Source organism: Struthio camelus, chromosome 3, assembly GCF_040807025.1.
Source record: "Struthio camelus isolate bStrCam1 chromosome 3, bStrCam1.hap1, whole genome shotgun sequence".
In the NCBI taxonomy this organism is placed as follows: Eukaryota; Metazoa; Chordata; class Aves; order Struthioniformes; family Struthionidae; genus Struthio; species Struthio camelus.
In genome coordinates, this window is record NC_090944.1 from 17,432,693 (window position 1) to 17,457,124 (window position 24,432).

The 24,432-nt window shown below is 39.0% G+C and overlaps 1 long non-coding RNA gene across 1 annotated transcript in view; it reads right to left on the minus strand.

Annotated features, from left to right (window-relative positions):
- Nucleotides 1–24,432, minus strand: part of LOC104151918 (uncharacterized) — a 65,907-nt gene that overhangs the window by 29,385 nt on the left and 12,090 nt on the right. Inside the window, exon 2 of the long non-coding RNA XR_695885.2 lies at nt 22,172–22,251. This is a non-coding gene — a long non-coding RNA (uncharacterized lncRNA). The remainder of the gene's footprint in view (nt 1–22,171; nt 22,252–24,432) is intronic.

Genomic DNA, 24,432 nt, shown 5'->3' on the forward strand with positions numbered 1-24,432 from the left:
TGAATGAAGTCTGATTCAGACTTGATTAATATTTTAGTTCCCTCTTTCTCATAAAAGGAAGCTCAGATGAAACAAACTCATAGTCCTGAGGAGTCTCACTGCAGTGAGGTTTGTGTGGCATGAGACTGAATGTCTCTTTTCCGTTGTTCTTCCTGCACAAGAACTTGGCCTGATATAGTCTATACGATATATATATACCTACATATATTCACATACACACACACACATGTAAATATGTATGTGTGTATGTATGTATATGTCTATTATATATACAAGTTTTCCCCTCAAAAATGTTTAACAGATAGAAGTGAAACACTGATCGCATAGATCATACTCTAACAGAGTGGTAATAGTATTTTTTCTTATGCTTGGGTGCTGTCTCTTACTCACACACCTATGATCAAATAATTCCAGATTTTGTTTTAGTAAGGAATTTCCCTTAGGCGAGATTGGTTGGGATTCATTGTGTAGGATATCATTCTCCTTGTAAGCTCATCTAGATATATTTTACCCAGTTGATGCTCTGCCATTGCATTGCCCTCCGGCATTGTTGGTATTTCAGTTTCACCTGATCTCTACCTATGGCACTTCCATATTTATGTCTACTGAGATTTAAATGCTTTAGCTTATAACTGAGGTTACTGAGTTCAGCACAGGTATACATTTATTTCATGTCCTGTCCCTTCTGGCCTTAAATTCCCGGCAAGATATAGTGAAATACTTCCAATAACTTGAAATATCATATACTTTCTAAAGGAAAAATCTTTCTATGGTTCATATTTGGCCAATGGGGATTAGGAATTTATCCAATAGGAATATTTTTCCCAGATGTAGAATTCAGAAAATAAAGGAGTGCACTGATTTCTTCCCATCACTGCTTTCATGTATCTTTCTCATACTCTTTTTACATCCTTTACTCCTTTACTTTTCTGCACAATATGATAAACAGAGGGCAAGATAAGGTTATTAGTCATTTGTTTGTAATAGTGGAAACCATGTAATGAAAGGCCATCCTTTCATTAACGTCCTTTTTCTCTACGCCTTTTGCTCTGCTAATAAGGTGGGAAACTCGACAGAGGTCAAAACTCATCCTGACCCTAAAGCTACTGTGCTAGTTTCAGACGCTCTATTATTCTACAAAGAGAAGGGGAGAGGCTGTTTAAAAGTGCTGAATTTCTATCATTTAATTTTCCTTTTCCTCCAGTCACTCTCAAAGTTTTGGAGAGTAATTCTCTGCAGTTAAATATGCTTTGGACTGCATTCCCAAGCAGCTTGCAGAGACTACCACATAACCTAATGAATGTTCTACTTGAAGGCCTGGCCTCATTAATTGGCACTGTGATATCCTCCCGATCTCTTCCTTCCTGCTTTCCAAAGAGAAGTGTCAACATTTAAAACTCGAGATTTGTCTGCTGATATTTTTAAAGTGGTAAATAATTTAATTCATAAGACTGTGAAGTACCTATTCAATCATAAACATGATTACAACCGAGTTACTCTCTGTAGAGGGAGGATGGAAAAGCTGAAAACCTAATTGGGGTTTTCAGATCTTCTCACTGGTTTATTTCTCAGTTACACTGAGCATAGAGCTAATTATTCTAATGCAGAACTGCAGAGAAACCCAAATTAGCCTGGGTATTAAGTTCAACATAGGGTAGGATATATCTCTTCTGCCTTTAAACAGCTTCTGCAATATGAACATCTTTGTCTAAGCTATGTATGATGACTCTTTTTATGATTAATAGAGGAAAGTATGCCTTTCATTTGACCTCTGCTAAATGTTTGTTCTAGGGAAGGATGAAGTGGAAGTGCCTCCTGCTCTGTGCAAAGAGAGCTCAGATGCGGACTCCCATGTTTCAGCATGTTTCAGTCCCACTCTTATTTACAGTGATCAGTCTAGGTTGCTCTCCTTGCTTCTCCACGAACAGCCCAGGCAGCCCTGAGCTCCACTTGGACACCGCCAAGCATCCTCCAGCATTGGACTGAGCTCTCTCAGAGCTGGCTTGCAAACTGCCCTGTGAAAAAATGCCTTTTGTTTCTAAAGCTATTCTGGTAGTGCAAGCAGGAAGGAAAAACATCCCCAGTAAATCCATTTGCTCCCGCAGTGTTGCCATTCCATGTACAGCCATCATGGTCGTTTGCCTTTCTGAGATTTGTCTAAGATCACAAGATGGAGATAATTTCTGAGAGTTTGTAGACACAAGCCAGAGTCTACCTGAAGCTGGCAGTAGCTCCTAGGCTGGTAATATTTAGTTGTCTTGCAAGTGTTTTCTAGAAAAGTTATGACTTGTTATTCAATTTCTAGGGTATTTCCAGAAAATACATTTTTAAAAAAATTTAAAGCTTTTCTGCTTTCAGTCATTCACATCATTTGTTTACTTTTCAAAAAAATCTGTTAAGAAAATACAGCCATATGCAATTTTGGTTCCTACTCTGCTTCTTCTTTCTAATTCTTATATACTAAGCACAATAGCACAGTAGATTTCTCTCACCTCAAGACACTGTCTAAATAAGGATTACAGCCTTTAAAAAACACAGTCTAATACATAAAATATACTACCATACCTAGCTGATCATTTAAAAAAAATATTTTAAATTATTAAAGAAAGAAAAACTGTATTTAGAATTAAGGTGAATGAATATTGTCCATCACAGCATAGTATCAAAAATATAAAGGAGTAGCAATAGGGAATGGCAGGGTGTGACCCCAGGAATGAACTGTTCTTAATCGATCCAACACCATCTTGCAACGTTTCTTCTTTCCTTGATACTTTCTTATGACTTCTAAAGATCTCAGAAATATAGATTCCCTTCAACTTTGCCACTGCCCACAAAGAAATCTAATGGCTGAAAAGAATGGGGCATCTTGTCAGAGCATGTCAGTCTGAAAAATATAAAAGGATATGTTTGCTAAAAGTAGTGGCCAAGGGGAGTAAAAAAATCCCCTTACACCTTTCTTCTTGAAACACACACTTCAAATACCTCCAAAATAAAGTAAAAATCAACAGCGAAAATGAATTGTCTTCGTATCTCAGAGAAAAAAAAACTACTTTTTCAACAATTGAAATAAAAATAAAATAAAATAAAATAAAAGGTATGTCTACGAGAGGGAAGAACTGTCTGAGCAAAATACTGAGGTCTGAATGTCTATGAAGCATTTGAATTCATTCTTCAAAATACAAACATTTTCGCTTTGTCTACATAGACACAATCAAATAGGATTAAACTGTTTTTCAAACTCACACATTTACCCCACCGAGATCCTGAAGTACAGCAGATCCTTCATGAACCTCAGCCTCAGTGAACTGTAAAGTTATTACTTAGACTTTAATTCGCTGCAACTCTCTTCTTAACAAACTGACAATTAATTATTCTACTAGCTGTTCAAAAATTACGGCAAGTTACTGTGCTATAGGAAATTTATGCTGATTTATAGTGCTCTAGCTCGGGAAAAATATTGGCTGTAGTTACTCCATTCTGTCCACTTAAACGGGTGCAATATACATTTTCAGTAGACTTCTTTAAGGTCGAAGTTCCCCCCGCCCCCACCTCTGCCATGATCTTGCTTAAAGGGATTTAATTCTAAATGTGGTGTACACTGCTTTGCTTGATATGGACATCACAGTTACGGAGTGAGCAGCCTGAAGCTCCTTTTACAGCCGCTGTGTCTGTATTCTTGCACACCATAGTCCAGTCCCATCAATCTTCAGGGTCTTAACTACAGTACAAGTAATGAAAGTAATGAAATACCTATGTTAGGGATTGTAAAATATATTATTCCGGAAACCTCAAAAATCTCATTTTAAACTGATTAAATACAAAAAACTCTCCCCCAAAAGTAATATATATATGCCCAAGAGACATACTATATAAAGTGAAAGATAATGGTAACTAAGGTCTCAGTTAACATTTCCTTTTATCTAACAATTTTTCTCAAGAGGCTCTGGTACTTTCCATTCACTTGTTGTCTCTGTACATGGATGACAGAAGCAGACTCTCCACTTGCTGTTGTTTTTACATCCCTTTCCTCTACAGACAGATCTCCATCTGTTGCTGACAGTGCACTGAATCCCCTCTTCTCCCCTAATCCAGCATCTTTAAAATATAAGCAATCCTTTCCATCCTCATCACAAGCATGAACAGAAAAAACCCTATCAGCCTGAAGAGAATCATGGAGAGGTTTCCCTGCTGGTAGGGCATTTGGTACATCCTAGACCATGGGTTATCTTGGTACTAATGTATAAATACATCTATTCACACAGATTTAACTGCTTGCAGTCAAGTTCAGATACCATCATAAAGATATCCTGTTGCACCTAGTGTGTATTATTTTACATATAGCATCTTCACTCCCCCACAAAGGGTCTCAGCCCTTGAAAGCTGGTAGTATGGCTACGTAGTTACAGTCCTCCACATCCTATTATAAAGAGCACCTCTAAAGTATAGAAAAAGAGACAAACTTCAATGAGATCTCTGAAGACGATATACATCCAGAAACAGATGCCCTGATGTATTCCAGATACCTATATATATATACTGCAAGAGTGATAATTTCATGCATTTTCATAAGAATTCTGTCTCTTTAGAAGTGTCTCTAAAGCTGAAATTCCTGGCTTCTGGTTTGTCTGCCTTTCTGACAGTCTCTGAATCTTAGCAAGGAATTCCTGAGAGTCACCCATGGATTGCCTCCCAAGATGTACCCTCTATGAAAAATAATCAAGATTTGTTATTTTTTTTTTTACTCCATCTTATTTTGTTCCAAAGATTTATTTTAAGTTTAACCTTTCCAACTGCCAAAGTAATTTGTGTTTCTTTCAGAGATAATTGAATACTTGAAGAAGCTTTACCAAAAAAAAAAAACAAAAACAAAAACAAAAAACCCCATGAACTCTATGTGGAAAAGTATAGAACTTGTAGGCTCAAATGCCAGAAGGCAAAACTTGTCCCTCCTCCACAGTTAATCCTAGAATGAAAACTGAATTAAAAGTAGTATCTGGATTTTTCAGTCAGTCTAGTGCTTTTTCAGGTCTGGATTTTGAACAAGTAAATTTGGTAAGGCCTCAGCACAAGCTGCAGATCATTTTTTCTACTGCCCAAAAAAAGTTGTTCCTTTCTGTAAGGGGACTCAAACCTTGTAACACCCCAGGCTTTGTTGCCAGTTTGGTAGAAGCCTAAACACCTGAGTGCTTAATGCACTGATATTTACATATAAATTGACATTTTTTTTATCACTCTGGATATTTGCTTGAACAGGTAACCTATGTGGGATGGAAATAAATATATGCTTGTCTGAGGTCACTCACAAGTCAAATCTATACTTGATCAGCTCTGACCTTACCTTCAGGGGCAAATAGATATCAGTCAGAGTACATATTTTAGGACATCACTTGCCATACATGGTGGCATGGATAGGTACTGAAAGACAAAGCAAATAGGCATGCAACATGCCAATGCGCCTCGGCTGCTGCATTTTTTGAGCTAGTGTGAATAGCTCAAGAGTTATTGCATGGATGTCACTATGGGACATCCTATTTCAGACCTCCTTGCTCTGCAGCAAAGTTGTCCTGTAAAGACTTTGCTCACGTATGAAAGTAATCAGTGGGTGTTCAGAAGAGAGACCATATCATACCTCATCCTATTCATCAATATTAACTTTTTAGTGCACACCCATTCCCAAGTGCCTTTGAAATGCTGCATGACCTTTTTTCAAGTGACAAAGTAACAGTTCCCATGAACATTTGCATGTATGTGTACTTAACACTCAGCAGTGTCTCTCCCTAGAGCTGAAGGACAAAAAAGATGTGCTGTTGTCAGTGCACCATCCTGCCATGCTCTGCAGCTTGCTTTAGCCATGTTATGCAGGGTCAGCTAAAATGGCCAGTAAGGTCCCTTTTAATTGGAAAATCTATTAGATGGATAGGAAGGAGCGGGAAATGCATACTACAAAAAATAGTCAGCATTAACCTAATTTTTGCACATAGATCATGCACATTTACCAGAAATATACAGAGCTCAAGGCAAGGGTCAGGCAGCAGAGAGCTGAAAAGAGAGTGGACCACTAATATAAAGGATTACAGTCAGCGTAGGACAGGGAATAATGCTGTGGCTGCTCCGGCAAAGATACACACACAAAAGGCTTCTAAATGAAATCAGTGAAGCAGGAGTTCTGATAACTTAGCAGCACACTCGGGCATGGTAGAGCCGAAGGAGGGAAAAAAAAGCACTAGGGGACAGAAAGTAATAACGTCTTGCTACCCATGGGCAGACTTCACAGCAGTTGAATAAGACAAATAGAAGAAAGCGTCCGCTACTGCCCAGAGGGAAATGTAATGACCCAAGTTATGACCTGCCATAGAAACAGCCCTACAGAATAAGACAGAGGCAGAAACCCAGGAAGTTATCTGAAACTAAAACAGGGCTTGAATTAAGGGCAAGTCGGGAAAGTAATGATGTAATCAAGAAGGCTTGATAAGGACTGCTGCTCCTTTGCCCCACTCTAAGATACATCATTGCTCAACTTAGCTGATCTAAAATCAAACCCAAATATGACATGTGTGATGGGAAAAATATTGTGACTGAATTGTCACAGGAGCACTGTTTATCCTAGAAAAAAGATAAAGTGAGGAGTCTCAGAAGGGAGATGGAGAATGGCCCAGCTGTTTATACCCATACACCATTAACACTGACCCACAGAGTCTGTTGCCAAGTCTAGGACACTGCTTTTTCTACTCTCTCCGCAGTGCAAGTTCTCAAATTTCATAAAGGCTTTAGAGCTTTACTGTCCTCAGCGAAACAAAATACTGCTGTGAGAACAGTCACGGCTTGTGCAAAGTTTGATTTGCCTTAAGAATTTCCTTTCTTTTTACTTCTTGTATATCAACATCAGGGAGTGCAAGTGGAGGAACTTTCAAGAAAATAAAAGACTTCCCTGTATATAAGATCCATGTATCTCTTTAGATACATTTCTTCTCAAGTAGTGGACAAACAGTGCAGAAAATGTTTGAGTTACGAATTAGAAGAACTGTGATTCTCCTATTTTTAAAGGTCCTCTCAAGTTTTTTTTATTTTCTGAAAATAATAGAACTCATTTTTCATCATACAAGGTAATTAAGCTGATCTTTAGAATGACTCATTCTCTACTGCTCTCTCTTTTTCTTTCTGGTAGTCTTTATCAGAGATATTTGACAGAAGAGATTATTGTTATAATAATTGATAATACAATGTTTATATAATGTTTCTAGTAAGAGAGATTACATTTATTGCTTTGAAGGAGTGTATGTGGCCCTTAAGTTCCTCCTAAGTCTCACATACCACATCTCCTTTTAAAACCAGACTGAAAAATTCAACTTTTTGTGGAAATGCTAACATGAAACATTCTGATCCATCCTTCTTTTCCTCTACCCCATGAATTGGCAAAACATCTGTTGACTGTGACCTGAAGGTGTTAATCACTTGGCAGCCTTGAAGTTATATTTTGCAGTAAAGGTTCTCTGGAAAATTCTCTCCACTTGGTCACTGAAGGTTATAATATTCAGCCTCAGTGTGCCTTCTCTGCATCAGTCCTTCCATATATTTCTGTCATAAGCCTTCTTATTTATCTCCTGTATGCATATCACAAATTCTTAAAAATTGTCCTTCTGATGTCAGGATGATCTTCTGTCCCAAAAGATGGAAAAAGGCATAAACAGTGAGTATTTATTTGCTGTCTTATTTGCATCAAGACAAAAGGAGGAGAGCTTTCTGTTCTGAGTCAAGAACTATAAACTTGACCCAAAATACAGAAGTTTTGAAGCAAGAAAACAAAAATAGAGTTAGGAGGCTTTTGTTCTTTCTTTGATTTTTTTTTTAAATCCATAATACTGCCATAAGAAAGTTGTTGCATCACCCTTCTTCTTAATGATTAGAAAACATCATCTAAATTCCATCTTCAGTTTACTCTTTGGTGATCCAAAACTATTTGTTCTTCTACTGACATGATCCTCTACCTTAAAAAATTCTTTCCCTTCCCTGCTGTTTATTCGCCAGAGTTTGCTTATAAGAATCAATCATGTCCCTTTCAGCCTTTGTTTTAGTAGCCTAACCAAGCCATGCTCTCTTAAACACATCTATATTGCCTTACATTGTAATGAAGTGTAGTGCATAGATCTCTGAGCCAGAAGAAATTCAAGCTGGCCTCTCTACATGATTCACTGCAATGTCACATGGAATTACCATCTCAGGTCCAAAATTAATATAGCCTCTCTAGTGCAATACTATACTCCTGCTAAAGATTTACTTTCTTCTGTCTTCTAACCTTTCTCTATTCTTCCTTCTCTGCCCTGAGTGATCACCTCATACACACATTTCTATTCTTCTCCTCCTTTTATTTTCTTCCTCCAAATAATGTTCATTCTCCACTGAAAAGAATCAAGGTGTTAGTGTTTGAATATTACCGGGGAGGCATATAGACTGCAATAGAGAGGAGTAATGCTGTACTCTTAAAAGATCAGTTGAAAAACATGGTGCCCAAAAGGCAGAATAGTCAGACTTAAGATAGACAGTGTGAATCATGTGGCATTTATTGGGCTGATAATGAAAGTCACTAAAAGCACATCACATCTACAAAGTTTAATAAAAATTGAGAACAACATTTTTAAAAAACTGGGCGGAAGAAGGGAAGGTAGAGGGAGGTGAAACAAGTTATTGAGATACAGTGAGAAAGCATCATTAAGTCATAGAAATTAGGAATAGAAGGTATCTTAGGAATGGTTGTCTAGATTATTGACAGCTAAAACAACATTCTCCCTTCTTGCACGGTGGAGGATGGGGCATTCCCAACTTCCAGGCTCTCTTCCAGCCTATGGAACTGTTGCCTCACCGCAGAAAAAATCCCACAACAAAAACTACCATTGCCATTCTAAAAAATAAACTACTCTGAAACTGGTTTATAGTACAAAAAGAGGTGGCTTGAGAGGAAGAGGGCAAGGGGAAATAAACCACATAGCCCTCTTCTTAAAAAGAGATAGAAAACTTGGCTCAATACCACTGCGCTAGCCAGCTGCTGTGCTCTGAACAGTGGGTGATAAGTAACATGCAGCTGTAAAACTTGTACGTCAGGCAGTCGCAAGCTCCTTTACTTTTCATCTCTGCACATCACAGTTTCACACTGTGTAAGTCTTCAGAGATCATGAAATGCATGTTTTGTCCTTTGCTGGCAGATATTACACATTCTTTTCTGAAACTCTTCCTATGCCACTTGGGATTGAAAAGATCTCTCAATGAAAAATAGGTTTAATGAGTATCTTGAAAATTTTCCTGAAGAACATTTAAGTGGGAATTAAGCTACTTTAGTTCATGTCAAGGGTATCACTGCAATATTTCTTCAGACAGAAGAAGATGATATATGACTACTTGGACTACAGGGTTACCTTTTCAGTCTGAAAAACAGACAGTCATAGGGTTAGAGGTGAAACAGGCAAGTACCTCAATCTAACTGACATACTGCTATACATAAATTTAATTTTAATGGGAATTTTCACTAGCTAACAAATGACTAAGAAGCACTGCATAAAGCCCAAAGGTAGTAGCTAGTATTTCAAGGACATTTTTTCTTCCTGAAGGGGATTGCACTACATAACATCTACATGTAGCAGTTATGAAATATACATGACTGCAGAGGGAGAGATATGGAATTAAACAGTGAAATAAGTGCATTTGCATTTCTGGAAATCATGCCAGTCCCTCGTTTCTGTACACATCCCCACAAGTGAAGAACTGCACCGACAGTCACGCATGCCAAAGTCACAAATCTGTATCTACCATGTTTCAAAAATGGCATTGAAAATAAAAAATTTCCCTCAGCAGAAAATATGTCCAAAAGCTCAAGATGCTATGAAAAGAAGAAGAAAAGAAAAGATGAAAAAGGAACATGAATATATGTAAATGTCACTGTGCTGATCTAGGGTTTTAGAAAGCCCAAACTGGCTACAAGACAGCTTAGAAAAACCTATTAAAAAAAAAAAAACAAAAAACAGACAACCCTATAACCAAACAAAAACAGTTGCAGAGCAGAAACGTAATGTTGCTGGACATTAGGCTATCAGTCCAAAGGTGAGGAGGGTTTGACAGACAACAAAAAAGAATTAGCATAAGCAAATTGTTTTCAGGGGAAGAAAGGAAAAGACTGAGGAGCCAAAACTAAACAAACGCAAGATGCTTGCTATCCCAGGGCACAGACTGTATTGTCACTGCATTGCGAAGCTGAAATGCGCAGATGGAAATGCAGGGTCAGCAGTTCGAAGTCCAGCTGGTGGCCAGTTGGTAGTGCCATCCCTCAGGGTCAGCGCTGGGGCTGATACTGTTTAATGTCTTCATTAGTGACTGAGGCAATGGGACAGAAGGTAACCTCGGAAACTGGGGTGAAGAAGTCAATATCCTGGAGGGCAGATCTGCTATTCCAAGGGACCATGTCAGGCTGGAGAAATAGGCTGACATGAACCTCAAGCACTGCGAGAGCGGCAAATATAAAGTCCGGAATTTGAGATACAGTGACCTTATGTAACCCTCCAGGCTGGGGCTGACTGCACAGAGAGCAGCTTGGAGAAAAAGGACATGTTTTAGCAGCACAGCAAAGCACTATGGCAGGACTTTTCCCTTCCTTTACTTAAAATTTCTTTCCTTTCTTTTTGCTAGTAAATTTAAGAAGTAAAATAATACTGAGAAAGAAAAAAAAATTAAAATGGGAATTTAAGGGTTAATACACTTGAATATTATAGAAAACCTTGCCATGTGTTTTGAAAGCCATTTGACAACACAGAGCAGGAGGTGTGGTGCCCTGTAGTTCAGAGGGTACATTGTTTACCATGAAATGCCGGATTTGCATATGATAAGTACTTTCTTTTATTAAAAAGCAATGCAAATAGTCACACAAACTCCTCTGTAAATAGCAAAGGAGAACATTTAGCTACCCATACTGAGGATTTACACCAACTGAAATGACAGCAGAATCCGACCTAGACATCAAAAAATGTCCAACTTGTGTTTGAGAAATTTCTCTAAGTAATTTCTCTTTCTTCTGTTCAGCAGCTTTGCTCCATTTTCACCTATTCTAAATGAAAAAGAGGTGAGCTACTTCTGCACATGAGAAAAAAATCATATCTGAAACTAAGATTTCAGCCTTTTGTGTTTTATGAAACCCTACTGGCAAACAAAGCTCACAGAACCCCTTATAACCTATAGGATACAGAGTTTATCTTTGCTGAGATTAGATCTCCCATATGTTTTAATCTCTTCTCTTTCTTTAAACACTTCATAATAACCCTCTCTTCAAGGAAACACTCTTTAATCTTATAATTTTAAAACTAATTCTATTTCAGCTTTCCTTTTGGCAAGTGACCTTTTCTTCTTCTTTTGCTACAGGTGAAGAAAAAAAAAAAAAACTTCTTTCTGATTTTTATCCCTGCTCAGCATTCTGAATCTCAAAACTGTTCATCTACTGCAGTTTTTGACAGCAATAATATTTTCCATTCTGAATTTCTCAGTAAGCAAATCTCAGAAAATGTTTCTTCATGGAAGCCATTTCATTAATTCATCTAAATGCATTTCTCTTATAAACCAGGTTGATTGTTTCAAAATGTCAGGGTCTGGGAGCAGATTTGAGAGCTATCCTGGCAAACACAATTGACTAGATTAAAAACAAACTATAGAGACATGACAGCAAAGTGGACCAATGACTGGCCCACCATCTGTCAGCAACGGATTAAAACAGTCTTTCTGTATGGATATCTAGGAGACACTAATTCCAGTCCAAATACATGGCTTGGCATATACAGAAGGAGATTTACTCAGAGGATTTTTTTTTCCTGGTAGTTGAAAGTCAGCTGTAATCTCACTAATATAAATTGCTCATTCAGATTAAAAGAAAACTCCCATGTACTACATACTATATTCTAACTACCACATCCAATTAACTGAGTAAATCATTACAAATGATTTGTATATGTCTTGAATGGACTAACGATAAAAGAGCTGTAAACCATTGGTTTAATTTTCATAATGTTTTTACCAGAAAAATGGCCATCAATCATACAATGCCTGAAGGATCTCCCCACCGAGAAGTCACAAAGGAAGATTTCTGTCAGTTAAAGCAGCATGAATCCAATTTAAGTCCACTGGTCTCATATGCATCCACTCCAGATTGAAGTAATGTTAACACTGCCTAAAGGAAGTCTCTGTATTCAGTCACTCCACCCTAGAAATTAACCTGGCTCCATTCTTAGATACAGCTTTAGGTGAAGGCTTGGGATGTAATGAATGAACTTTTCAGAGCAACAGCTCTTTCCTTCATATGGAGAGAGAATTCAAATTCCAACTAGACAAGACCATTACTGTTGAATGTCTCCATTAGCAACCTGGGTAATGGCACAGAAGGCACTCTCAGTATGTTTGCAGATGGAGGCGGGAGTGGTCAGTACACTGGAGGGCAGGGCTGCCATGCAGAGGGACTTGGACAGGCTGGAGAAATGCTGACAAGAACTTCAATAGGATCAACAAGAGAAAATGAGAAGCCTTGCATCTGAGATGGAATAAAACCCCGTGCACCTGGACAGGTTGGGGGCCAACTATCTGGGAAGCAACTTTGCAGAAAAAGACCTGAGGATCCTGTTGGACAATTTGAATGTGAGCCGGCAATGCGGCCTCATGGCAAAGGTGACTGGCTGCATCCTAGACTGCATTAGCAAGAGTGCATCCAATAGGTCTAGGAAGCGATCCTTCCCCTCTAATCAGTACTTGTAATACTGCATCAGGCATACTGTGTGCTTTTTTGGGATCCTCATTACAAGAAACATATTGACATACTGGAGCATGTCCAACGGAGACCACCAAGCCAGTCAGGGGCTCAAGCACACAGCATCCAGGGAGAGGCTCAGAGTTGGGTTTGTTCAGCTGGAGAAAGAGAAGGCAGGGGAGACCTTTTGCTATCTACAGCTACCAATAGGTGCATACAGAGAGGACAGAGCCAGACTCTTCTCAGAGGTGCACAGCAGCAGGACAAGAGGCAACAGAGACTATCCGGAACTCAGGAAATTCTGATTAGATATAAGGAAAAAAAAATTACTATGAGGGGGTCAAATATTAACACAGGTTGCCCGGAGAGGTTGGGGAACCTCCCCTTGGAGGTGGTCAAGATTCAACTGCATAAAGACCTGAGCAATCTGATATCATTAGACCTCCTCTGAGCAGGAGGTTGGGGAGGTTGGACTGGGACTCCAGAGCTTCCTTCCAGCCTAAATTATCCTATGACACTATGGTTGACATTTAGATGGCTAAAGTGAGCTTACACGTATCCCACCTGAGCAATTCTTCACACAAATATGATTAGACTTCTTACTAATGGAATGAAAGAGCTCAGATATAGGTTTCCAGGATTAATCTTGACTTCATAATATAAGGCTGTTAAAGAAAGTCACATTATCAGCTTTAGGTTATTGACATGGAACAAACTCATTCCTCTACAGAAGGTCAGTCAGATTAAACAGAATTGACAAATATGATAACATTTGGACAATAGTAATCATAATGGTACAATATAGTTTCATCTTCCCTTTACTTCAGCTCCTTGAAAATAAATTTACTAGTAAATATAATTGTCAGGAGAATGTAATTATCATATCTATAATTTTTCATGATTCTGTCTCCCATTTTTGTACCTTGACTGTAATTTGAACTCACAGGTTGGGTCTTTAAGATTGCAAATTCCCTGTTTTGATCCTTGTGTTGTGCAGCATAACTGGTTGGCTCAGCAAATTAAACTTCCTCCCACATTTTCCACTCATACTTTAATCTGAGCATCTCTACTGCAAATAATTATAAAAATATATTTTCTTTAAACGTGCTTTATTAAATCATATAATCAAAAAGACAGTGCCTCTTGCCTACTAGGATGAACAGTGCAATAAAAGAAATCAGTATCCAATATAAGATTCCTGTTTGCATTGTGGCTGAAGACTAGGGAAGAGGGGAGAGCACTGATTACATCTGTGGGTTGATGCACGAAAAATATCTAGTGAAAAAATCATTCCATCACAGTGTGACATCTCTTGCCTATTCCTCTTTGGCAGCTAGCACAGCTAGCAGGATCTGGGAAAAGAAAGCTGAACTCTGAGACCAAATAATTCCAAATTTATATTATCAGCTGCTGCCCATGCTATAAATAACCTAATTTGCCCTCCACACAAGGCTACAACTAAATTATTCTAAAAACACTTCAGAAAAGATGAATTTTCGACAGTGGCTGGATGATTTGCAGTTCTTGAATAGCACTTAAAGGGCCAGGAACTTTTGTTCAGTCCATTCTCTAATGAATTTAGAGACCTACTGAATATCACAGAAAGTGTTCTGACTAATTGAGATGGCTTCTTCATTTACTATAATGGCAGGGAAGATTTGGTCTGCTGTAGATATTCTGCAGCGGTTCTGGGACCAGCATTGTAGCCGCCTCAGAAGAGCAAGACTGGGAGCCAAGGTCCCATGATACACCTCCTGCACAAAAATTCCTGTGCTGCCATGAAGGCGTGAAAGCCTCAGCAGCATGCCATTCATTGCACATGCAGGTGACTCAGTGCCTAAGCAAACAAACACATTTTTCTGTGCCTCCTGCTTCCAGCCTACTCTTTGCCTGTATCTTATCTGACATGGGCTATACAGTGATTTAACGGCAGCAGGGCTGCTTCCTTGGTTTGAGGTAAGCTGCATAGTCTGGCTGCACAGATAGATACTATTCAACACCTTTTAGCCACCTCAGGCACCCGGGTGGCTTTGTTCCTGGTGCCTTTTGGGAAGGGTCCCTGGTTCTGCCTGGCTCGCAAACTGTGCTGAAGAATTATTTGGAGGAACACCAGCTGGCCCAAACGAAAACTGTACCAGGGACCATTTTAACAATTTAATAGTCTCGAGTATCAAATTATAATGCCTGGGCCATGAGCCCAGCACTGTTTAGCTTACTGGAGTAGAATTAGACTGAGGAACCAAAAGCCCAGGATAGTGGGGCTACAAGAAAAATTCAAGTAAAGCACGTGGGAAATATGTGAAAAAAATATTCTCTTTTTTGGTCCTAGATCAACATTTGAGGCTGCATAATGCTGATAAGAAATCTTTTATGTCTCTTCTACAAGCTAACCTGACAAGCATCTCAGCAAACCCAGGCTGTGTTTGCATTAGCAGGTAGGGCTGCCCAAAAGGAATGGAGGAATGAATCTACAGTATGAAAGAGCTGGTGTTGACCCTGACATCCACACCACAGGCAATTCAGAGGGGTCATTTCAGTATAGTCTGGTGTGGTTGAATGAGCTTCTGTTAGTGGCTGGAGAACATTGGCTGTAAATCATCTGATTGTGCCTTATCGCAAAAAAAATCCATTTTGGGTGCTCCAAGACTGCTCCCCAATGTGAAGCAAAGTGTAGTAACTATTTACTTCAAAAGTGCACACTTCATCCAGAATAGAATGCTAATGTACATTCATCCCTACAGGGCATGCACAAGATCCCTCAAAAGACCTTGAGTTATCATACCAAAGAAAGGAAATGTGTGTGATGTTCAGCGTACAAGCAAGAACGGTTTCTATCAGGAAGCTGAAGAATATTTGAGCGTTGGTCTGAAAGCAATGGGACAGACCTCAGGTCACACTGGTGATGGTGAGCTTATGGTGCGTGCTGAAATGGTGTCAAGGTATTTATTTCTGGTTTATCAGAGTAGGGAAGGATAGAGAGAGCTAGAAAAATGTAGCAATTTCCTAACCTTCAAATGTGGGGAATCATCTATTTCTAAGCTACGACTCCTGGAGTGCACACTGCCATCCAGCAGGCCGAGGATGCTTCCTCAATTACATTGCATTACTTTGCAGATTACTTTCCTGTTGTCTTGATCAATCCCTTTTGATAGTATATCTCCATATCTAATGGTAAAACTAATTCCTTGAGGCAATGTTATACATGGTAAAAAACTGTAGAGCTTTGGTTTTCCCATCATTTACATTGATATAAATAAAGATTACCACCACGGTAATAGATAATTTTACCGGTTTGAGACCTAGATGAAACACAAAGTGGCTGTGGATTTTTTTTCAGTTCCTTTCAGATAGATCTTTGAAATGACTGTTTTTCCCTCTTCACAACTGGCTGAGTTACTGAAGTATGGTATCTTCTTGCTAGTGTACAAACACAAATAACTTCATAATATAAACTTACAGTATGACAAAGGCCACTTAAGCCTGAGGCATTGTGCAGCAGTCATATCCTCCACCATGAGGGGCGCTTGAGACAGTAATTTACATTTGGTGGAACCTGTATACATTTTTACTGAGTCCTTAAAGTTCCTTAAAGATTCATTTTTATTTCATAAGAAGAGTTGAACAAAGAAATTTAAATGAAATTAAAATAACAAAAGTAGTAAGGAATATGTGTAGGTAAGCTATACAGATGTATATTATTAGCCATGAAGAATATTCTGTGCACCAATGTAAGTGATAATAGAATAGAACTTCAGAAACAAACATATGGAATGGATATTGTGGTGAAAGGACAATAGGACAACTTGAGATAGGAGATGTTCAGCTGGATATAAGAAAAAACACTCTATAGAATCACAGAATCATTTAGATTGGAAGGGACCTCTGGAGATCATCTAGTTCAACCCCCCTGCTCAAGCAGCGTCACCTAGAGCACATTGCCCAGGATCACATCCAGACGGTTTTGAATATCTCCAGCGAAGGGCACTCCGCAACCTCTCTGGGCAACATGTTCCAATGCTCTGTCACCCTCACAGGAAAGAAGTTTTTCCTCTTGTTCAGACTAAACTTCCTAGGGTTCAGTTTGTGCCCATTGCCTCTTGTCCTGTCACTGGGAACCACGGAGAAGAGGCTGGCCTCATCCTCCTAACACCCCCCCTTCAGATACTTGTACGCATTGATGAGATCGCCTCTCCGTCTTGTCTTCTCCAGAATGAATAGGCCCAGCTCCCTCAGCCTGTCTTCATAGGAGAGGTGCTCCAGTCCCCTCATCATCTTGGTAGCCCTGCACTGGACTCTCTCCAGTACTGCCAAGTCTCTCTTGTACTGCACAGCCCAGAATTGGACACAGTACTCCAGGTGAGGCCTCCCCAGGGCTGAGTAGAGGGGCAGGATCACCTCCCTCGTCCTGCTGGCAACACTCTGCCTAATGCACCCCAGGAGACCATTGGCCTTCTTGGCCACAAGGGCACACTGCTGGCTCATGTTTAACTTGTTGTCCACCAGCACTCCCAGGTCCTTCTCGGCAGAGCTACTTTCCAACAGGTCAGTCCCCAGCCTGTACTGGTGCATGGGATTATTCCTGCCTAGGTGCAGGACCTTGCACTTGCCTTGGTTGAACTTCATGAGGTTCCTCTCCGCCCACCTCTCCAGCCTGTCCAGGTCCCTCTGAATGGCAGCACAGCCTTCTGGTGTGTTAGCCTCCCCCCCCAGTTTAGTATCATCAGCAAACTTGCTGAGGGTGCACTCTGCCCCTTCCTCCAGGTCATTGATGAATACATTGAACAAGACTGGACCCAGGACTGACCCCTGGGGAACACCGCTAGCCACAGGCCTCCAACTTGACTCTGCGCCATTCACCACAACCCTCTGCGCTCGGCCATCCAGCCAGTTCTCAAGCCACCTCACCGTCCACTCATCTAGCCCACACTTCCTGAGCTTACCTAGGAGGATGTGATGGGAGACAGTGTCCAAAGCCTTGCTGAAGTCCAGGGAGACAACATCCACTGCTCTGCCCTCATCTACCCAGCCACTCATTCCATCAGAGAAGGCTATCACATTGGTCAAGCATGATTTCCCTTTGGTGAATCCATGCTGACTACTCCTGATCCCCATCTTGTCCTCCACGTGCTTAGTGAGGACCTCCAGGAGGAGCTGTTCCGTCACCTTTCCTGGGATGGAGGTGAGGCTGACAGGCCTGTAGTTTCCCTGGCTCCTCCTTCTTGCCCTTTTGGAAGACTGCAGTGACATTGGCTTTCTCCAGGATGACAGTCAAGCACTGGAGCAGGCTGCCTGAGCAGACTATGCAGTCTGCATCCTTGGACACTTTCAGGAGCCAACCGGATAAAGCCCTGAGCAACCTGGTCTGACCCCAGAGCTGATCCTGTTCTGAGCAAAAGGTTGTACTGGAGACCTCCTGAGGTCCCTTGCAGCCTAGATGACCCTACGGTCCAGTAATTCTATGATATTTAGATGTATCAGAAAAGGGGGAAAAGGAGCTGCTGTCCTATTATTTCATAATTTCACTGCCATACATGCCAGTACATAGAATAGCACATAACACTTCATTCTGACCACTGGGTATATGCATGTGTATACATGTTCATACATTTTTATACATATGGAAGAGGAAAATAAAAAGTTAATACAAGAGGGTACCACATCCGGTTATCCGATGTCACAGGGGAAGATTTTTCTTTACAGAGTTAGAAAGTTTCAGCAAATATTAAGTGGACAAGGTGCTAAGAGCACCGAGAAGTTAATTATTTCCCGTTTGAGGGCTTTTTGTTATAATTTACATGGTACATTTAACAGTTGTTCTGTAATGATATATATTTACATAATAGTATTCAGTAGTGTACGCTCAGCTGACAAAAAGATAAATGACTGATCATTTTCATATGTTAAAAGCATTTTCTACCAAGCAGGATGATTAAAGCATTTCTGAAAAATCTATTGTATTTGAGATAGCTTTGATAACTGCTTTTCCCCCCCCAAGGACCTTTTATAGGTGAAACCAAACAGATGGTCACATTGATCCTTTTAGATGATCCACAGAAACAGGATGATATAAGTATTATGATCCGCGTAACCCGCACTGAAGGAAGGAGTCATACTCTGCCCAGCACTGACCCTGTTATTCTGGTCAGTGACAATGCAGGAGGAGTTATTAGATTTCAGATAGTCTCAAGATCTCTTATTGATTGCAAAGGCAGGTTCCTCTTCCTATTGACCACATTCACTTTTTGTGCCATAAACTTCCCTATTCATGCTGTCTTTGGATGAGAATTTGTACAGGTTGCCTATTTCATTGTTGTGATGAAAGTGGTACAGAAAAGAATCTGTGTCTACAGATACAGCAGCTAGGAACTAGCTAGCATGTATTTCACTGTAGTTTAACTATCTTTCCGATATAACTTTAAGAACCCTTCACAAGGACATTGTATGTTCTTGTGCTTTTTCTTTAATAAAGTTCCTATTTTGCAGGTCTATTCTTATTTTGTTTGTTTTCTTTTAAGCATTTCTCAGATATTTATGTAAGGTGGAATTCATCTAGAAGTAATTGGCCATATTTAAGCTAGTCATCTAATTTTCCTTTTCTGTCACCAGTGACAGACTGGCACCTCCAAAGGGCAATTTTCATCCCATCCTAAAATAGGCGTATGAAAGATTATAAAAGGCATGAAATTAATTCTAATAGTAATGTTAAATTCTGAGTTTGGATACAATTCCTACTGCATTCATATCATATCTATAGCATACATGAGCTTCATCTATTGCTTCATATGTTAATTATTCTCATCTGTATTAAATATTCTGTAATACACTTCTGAAAATGATTAAGACAGGCCAATCACTAACACTATGAGCTTATCATGGTTTTTAAATATCCTTTGGGGGATTTTTCATTGGAAAGTGTTGATTAATTGAAACTGATTCTTTGGTCCAGGATGGAATTTCTGGTAAAATATATAAAGAGAGAGTACTCTTCTCAGAACAGCAAGTAGTCTGGTTGTAATACTAATTAAGTGTGGAAATTTTTTTCTTTAGGATAGGAATTTTATCCAGTCTGCCATTCTAGATAACTTAACTATTCCACTGGGATATAAGGTGATTTCATGGTCTAATGAATCTTTAATTAATGATACAGGTTTGGATAATTTCAGTAAACAGTATTGAGGACAGCCAACAACTTACTGCTGATGCAGCTCACTTGGGTCTCCTGAATCTCCAGGAAGTTCTTTATGTACTAGACCTGTTTGGGGATCTTTTAATTTTTTCTCATTTTTCATTCCCCAGAACAACCAAACAAAAGATCCTGAAACACAGACACAAAACTTTCACAGAAAAAAATTTCTCCCCTAAAATAAATACCTTAAAATCTTAATCTTCAAATCTTTAAATCTTAAAAAGAAAAGAATTGAAAAGAATTTCTAGACTTCCTAAACTTCTGTTTTAAATAGAAAAGATGGATAAATGATAAAGATGGGCCATAACACACAACCATAAAAAATAAGACTGATTTGCAAGTAAGTCAGGATTTATCAGGATGATGCTAATTTTGTCATGTAAAAATTATGTAAGGAGAGAGAGGGTAGCCTGATACGAAGGAGGTAATGGAAACACAGATAATCGGAACACCTATATAATGTGAAAAAATGACAGAAGAAGCAAAAAGAGGGCCTGAGAGTGTCATGGACGGCAATGGAGTGGAAGAGGTTGAAGAGGGAAGGGGCTGAGGGATCATCCAGTCAGCAGAGATGCATTTCAGAACATAACCCTTGGGCTGTCCTACATTAGACTGGGAGGCTTGTGTCTCAGTTTTCATGAAGCATCCTGCCTCATGTAGTACTCTGATTTCTAAACCAATAGAGCAGAATTCCTCTCAGCTTTTGCCATTGACATTGTAGATGTCTCCATCTAAGCCAGCCAATCATGTCTCCTACTCTTCAGGAAAAAAAAAAAAAAAAAAACTATTGCAATTCACCCGATCTGTTTTCAACCCATTATGAACTGCACGTTAGAAGGACAGCATTGGTGGACTAGACTGGAAGCCCCCATCACTCTTCACTGGAGTTCTGCTTTGGTTTCCCTGCCTTGCCTCCATCACCTAACATTGTAGGAAGCCATTGATTTGCCCTTCCAGCCAACTCCTGCCTGCTAAGATACATTTTTAAAACCTTTATGGTTTATACTACTTCACATTTTGCATATTAGTAACAGTATTTATTTGTACATAGTGCTGTACAGCTACTAAGCTGTTGAACCCTGATGTACTTTCAGCTTTTGACAGGAAGCATACCTAATCTCTGCAAACACATAATTAGAATAGCAATCGGATATAAGAAAAAAGCCCTTGTTCAGGAATATCAGTGAGAGAATATCACGTGCTCCTTCTATCCAAGCCAGTCTGCTTTCAAGATCTGAGACTCCTCAATCACACAAAGTAAATGTTCTAAACGGTAATATCATAACATTACACTTATCCTAGAAATTTGCTTGAAAGAGTCTACCACTTCCATTACAGTTCCATAATACTTCAAACCAGATTCCACAGAAAAAGTGATCAAAATCCATACCACTTTGCAAAATGTTTGTGGGAATGGGAGCAAGAAAGAGAAACATCTACAGTCAAATCTGGCTTAACATCTGAAAGTAATTTAAACTGTTTCTGTATGTATAAAATGGGGATAAGAAAGCTTAGTCAGCTACTTCAAATAGCTGTCATGAAGATTATTTAGAGAATAGTCTTAAAGATGTTTTATGGAAAAGAACTCTGCTTTCCACATTATTTGGTTTTTGACAAAGAGAGGTTTAGGAGTCACTCGCTAGAAATTTCAACCCACTCAAGAACAGAAGGAATGTAATCTGTTGCTACATTTTTAGATAGCTCCCACAACTGTGTGACAGAAAACTATTTGCCTAATAGTCATATACCCAAAATAGTATTGCTATGAGATCTTGAACTTCGCTATTTTGCTATAATACTCATTATATTGTACTAAAAGTTACCATAAAATGAAGTGGAACTGGAGAGAGAAATAGGTACCCCTGGGGAAAAACAGGTAAATGTCATATTTACACATATCTTTAAACACCACAAAAAAACAATTAAAAGAAAAGAAGCTCTGACAAGATGAAGTGATATATAGAGAGAAAAATTTTAGCATATTTCTAAGTCTAGATTTATACAACTTCATGCATTCTGTCATGTCTCTTTATGGTTAATTAGCTATTTGGTTACATTTTTCAGAGAGTATATTTATCAAGTTCACTAGGAAAAACAATTCAAATTAAACTAAAGACTTAAGAAACTATGAGAGCATCATACAGCTTTTAACTCCTAATGCTGAATTAAACTGGGATAAACAGAGATACTAGAAAAGTATAGCTGCATCTAATACTCACTTGAACAAAATGGAAATATTTTCATTGCCTTCATTGAGCACAGGATCGGGTTCTGAAGAGGGAAAACCTAGTGGCTAGTGCTGTAGGAAAACAAAAAAGGATTGTCACTTTATCACTAAGTCGTAGCTGCAACAATCAACCATTGTGATTTCTCTGCATCTAATTTATCTGTCCATTAAAACGTGTATAACAAAATGGACATGTCACAGAAAGCCTTAAGTTTTAATAGGTTAGTGTTTATATAGGTAGTACAGAAAATTTGTCAAAGTATGACATACTCAAACATGGAATGAACCGAGTACGAATAAATTACATATACACTGCTCCTTTATACTATGAACTTGTAGACTTAAGTTTGCATGTGTGTGTTTGAGCGTATATACACACATATTTTTCTATATTATAATGCCTCAATGCTCAGGGCTTTGAGGAATAAAAGAATTTTCTGTAATGTGCCAGATACAATCTTCCATTTTTATGAGCTTGTGAAAAAAGCTTTCATAGCAAAGCCAACTTCTCTTCAGGGATTATTTACATTTAGTGTGAAAAGTCATTAAAATTTTCAATTGCTGGATTTTTCAATAAGGCAACATATTCTAATGATCTGTACTGCTTCACATTTCTATTTCTTTTTTTTTTTTGAATCAAAGCTGTGAAAAACACAGTATTATCCTAAAATTTTACATACAGATATACAAGAAATATTAACAAAACAATTGAATAAACCACTTTTTTTGAGCTCAAAAAGGATAAATTCAAATTCAAACTTTTCAGCTGAGCTTCCTCCTCTACTTATTGAGGAAAATAAGTGATTACTAATTAAACCCTTGTTTGCCCTGGAGATTTTCTACACCAATTGCCGCCATAAGTGCCTAGAGAACAGAATCATTGCAGCAGTGCAAGTGTAGAGAGGCAAGGCTGATATTTGCATTAGAAGTGTTTACCCCTTGTTTCCCAGTCTGAATAGATCCAACAGTGCAAACAGCTGCTTCATTTGATTACACTAAGGATTTCACCAGGGGAACTATGCTGATAGTCCCTAATACAAAGACTACGACCTCACCCCCTCGGGTTTGTGTCTTCGGTTTCGCCTCTTCACATCCCCCTGCATACACAAATATTGTAGTTCAAAAATTAACTAGGTGCATGAAAAATGACAGGTGCTCTCTCAGATGAGCCCTATTGCCTTGCTGTGCATCTGCTGTTCAAACTCCCAAACTCCCTTGCTGTTTGGCTTCTCAAGCAGCTGTCATTTGACTTCTCAACCTTGCCATTAGATGCCTTCGGTGCTACACTTTTTTTTTTTTTCCAGGATAGATGTTTCTCAAATGTTACCTCAGCCCACACCAGAGACTGCAAGGCAACAAAACTGCAAATAAAGATTTCCTTTCTTCTTTCTCTAAGCAATGCATCTTATTAATGCTAATATTATTCCAAGCATTTTAGCTGCATGCTAGGGGATCAGACCCCATGTGCAAAAGAGCAGGTTTGTAAGAGCAGCTCTGTTCCTTAAAACTCTTAGCCCATTATACTGTGAATATCTGGCTTGCTTTCATGCTCTCTTTGTTTTTGATTAGTTTTTGATTGATTTTGGCTGAACAGCAGCCAAAATTTTAAAACCTCAGAGGCACCTAAATTTGTACTTATACAGCTACATAAAAAGTTCTCATCATCAGAAGCACTGAAAACTCAGATATTTCTCTGACTTCTGTGGACACTACAGGTTTTTGGTAATTTTGAAAATATGCCTTTAAGTGGTTAATTATGGACTTCTAACCCACATACTGTCTAAATGGTCTAAAAAAGATAGCTTATTGGTGATCAGATCTCCCACAAATAAATTCCTTATGCGGCTTTCCTTCCTATATAGTCAACTGCTTAATTACTAATTAGTAGTATTGCAGCAGTGATTATTGTGTCCGAAGAGACTGAACTCTTGCAGCTCATGATATATACACCTAGTAAGAGATGGTCTTCTTACCCAAAGTTTAGAGATGCAGAAATAAGGAATATTACTGTACATAACACTGTCTAGACACCCAAAGGAATTTCACAGTCTATTCATGAGGAGGCAGGGAGACTTTGTGAATGGTACATGTGTTCTGCCCTGTATATGATGCTCTCCTGCAAAGATTGTGCATCTGGGCAGTGACTCCCTGCACAAAGGAGATGTGTGAGTTTCACCAGATCCCTTTGCGTGAAAGGCTGTGACATTCAATACTTTCATCAGTGATTTGGAAGTCAGTAAAAAACTACTGCTG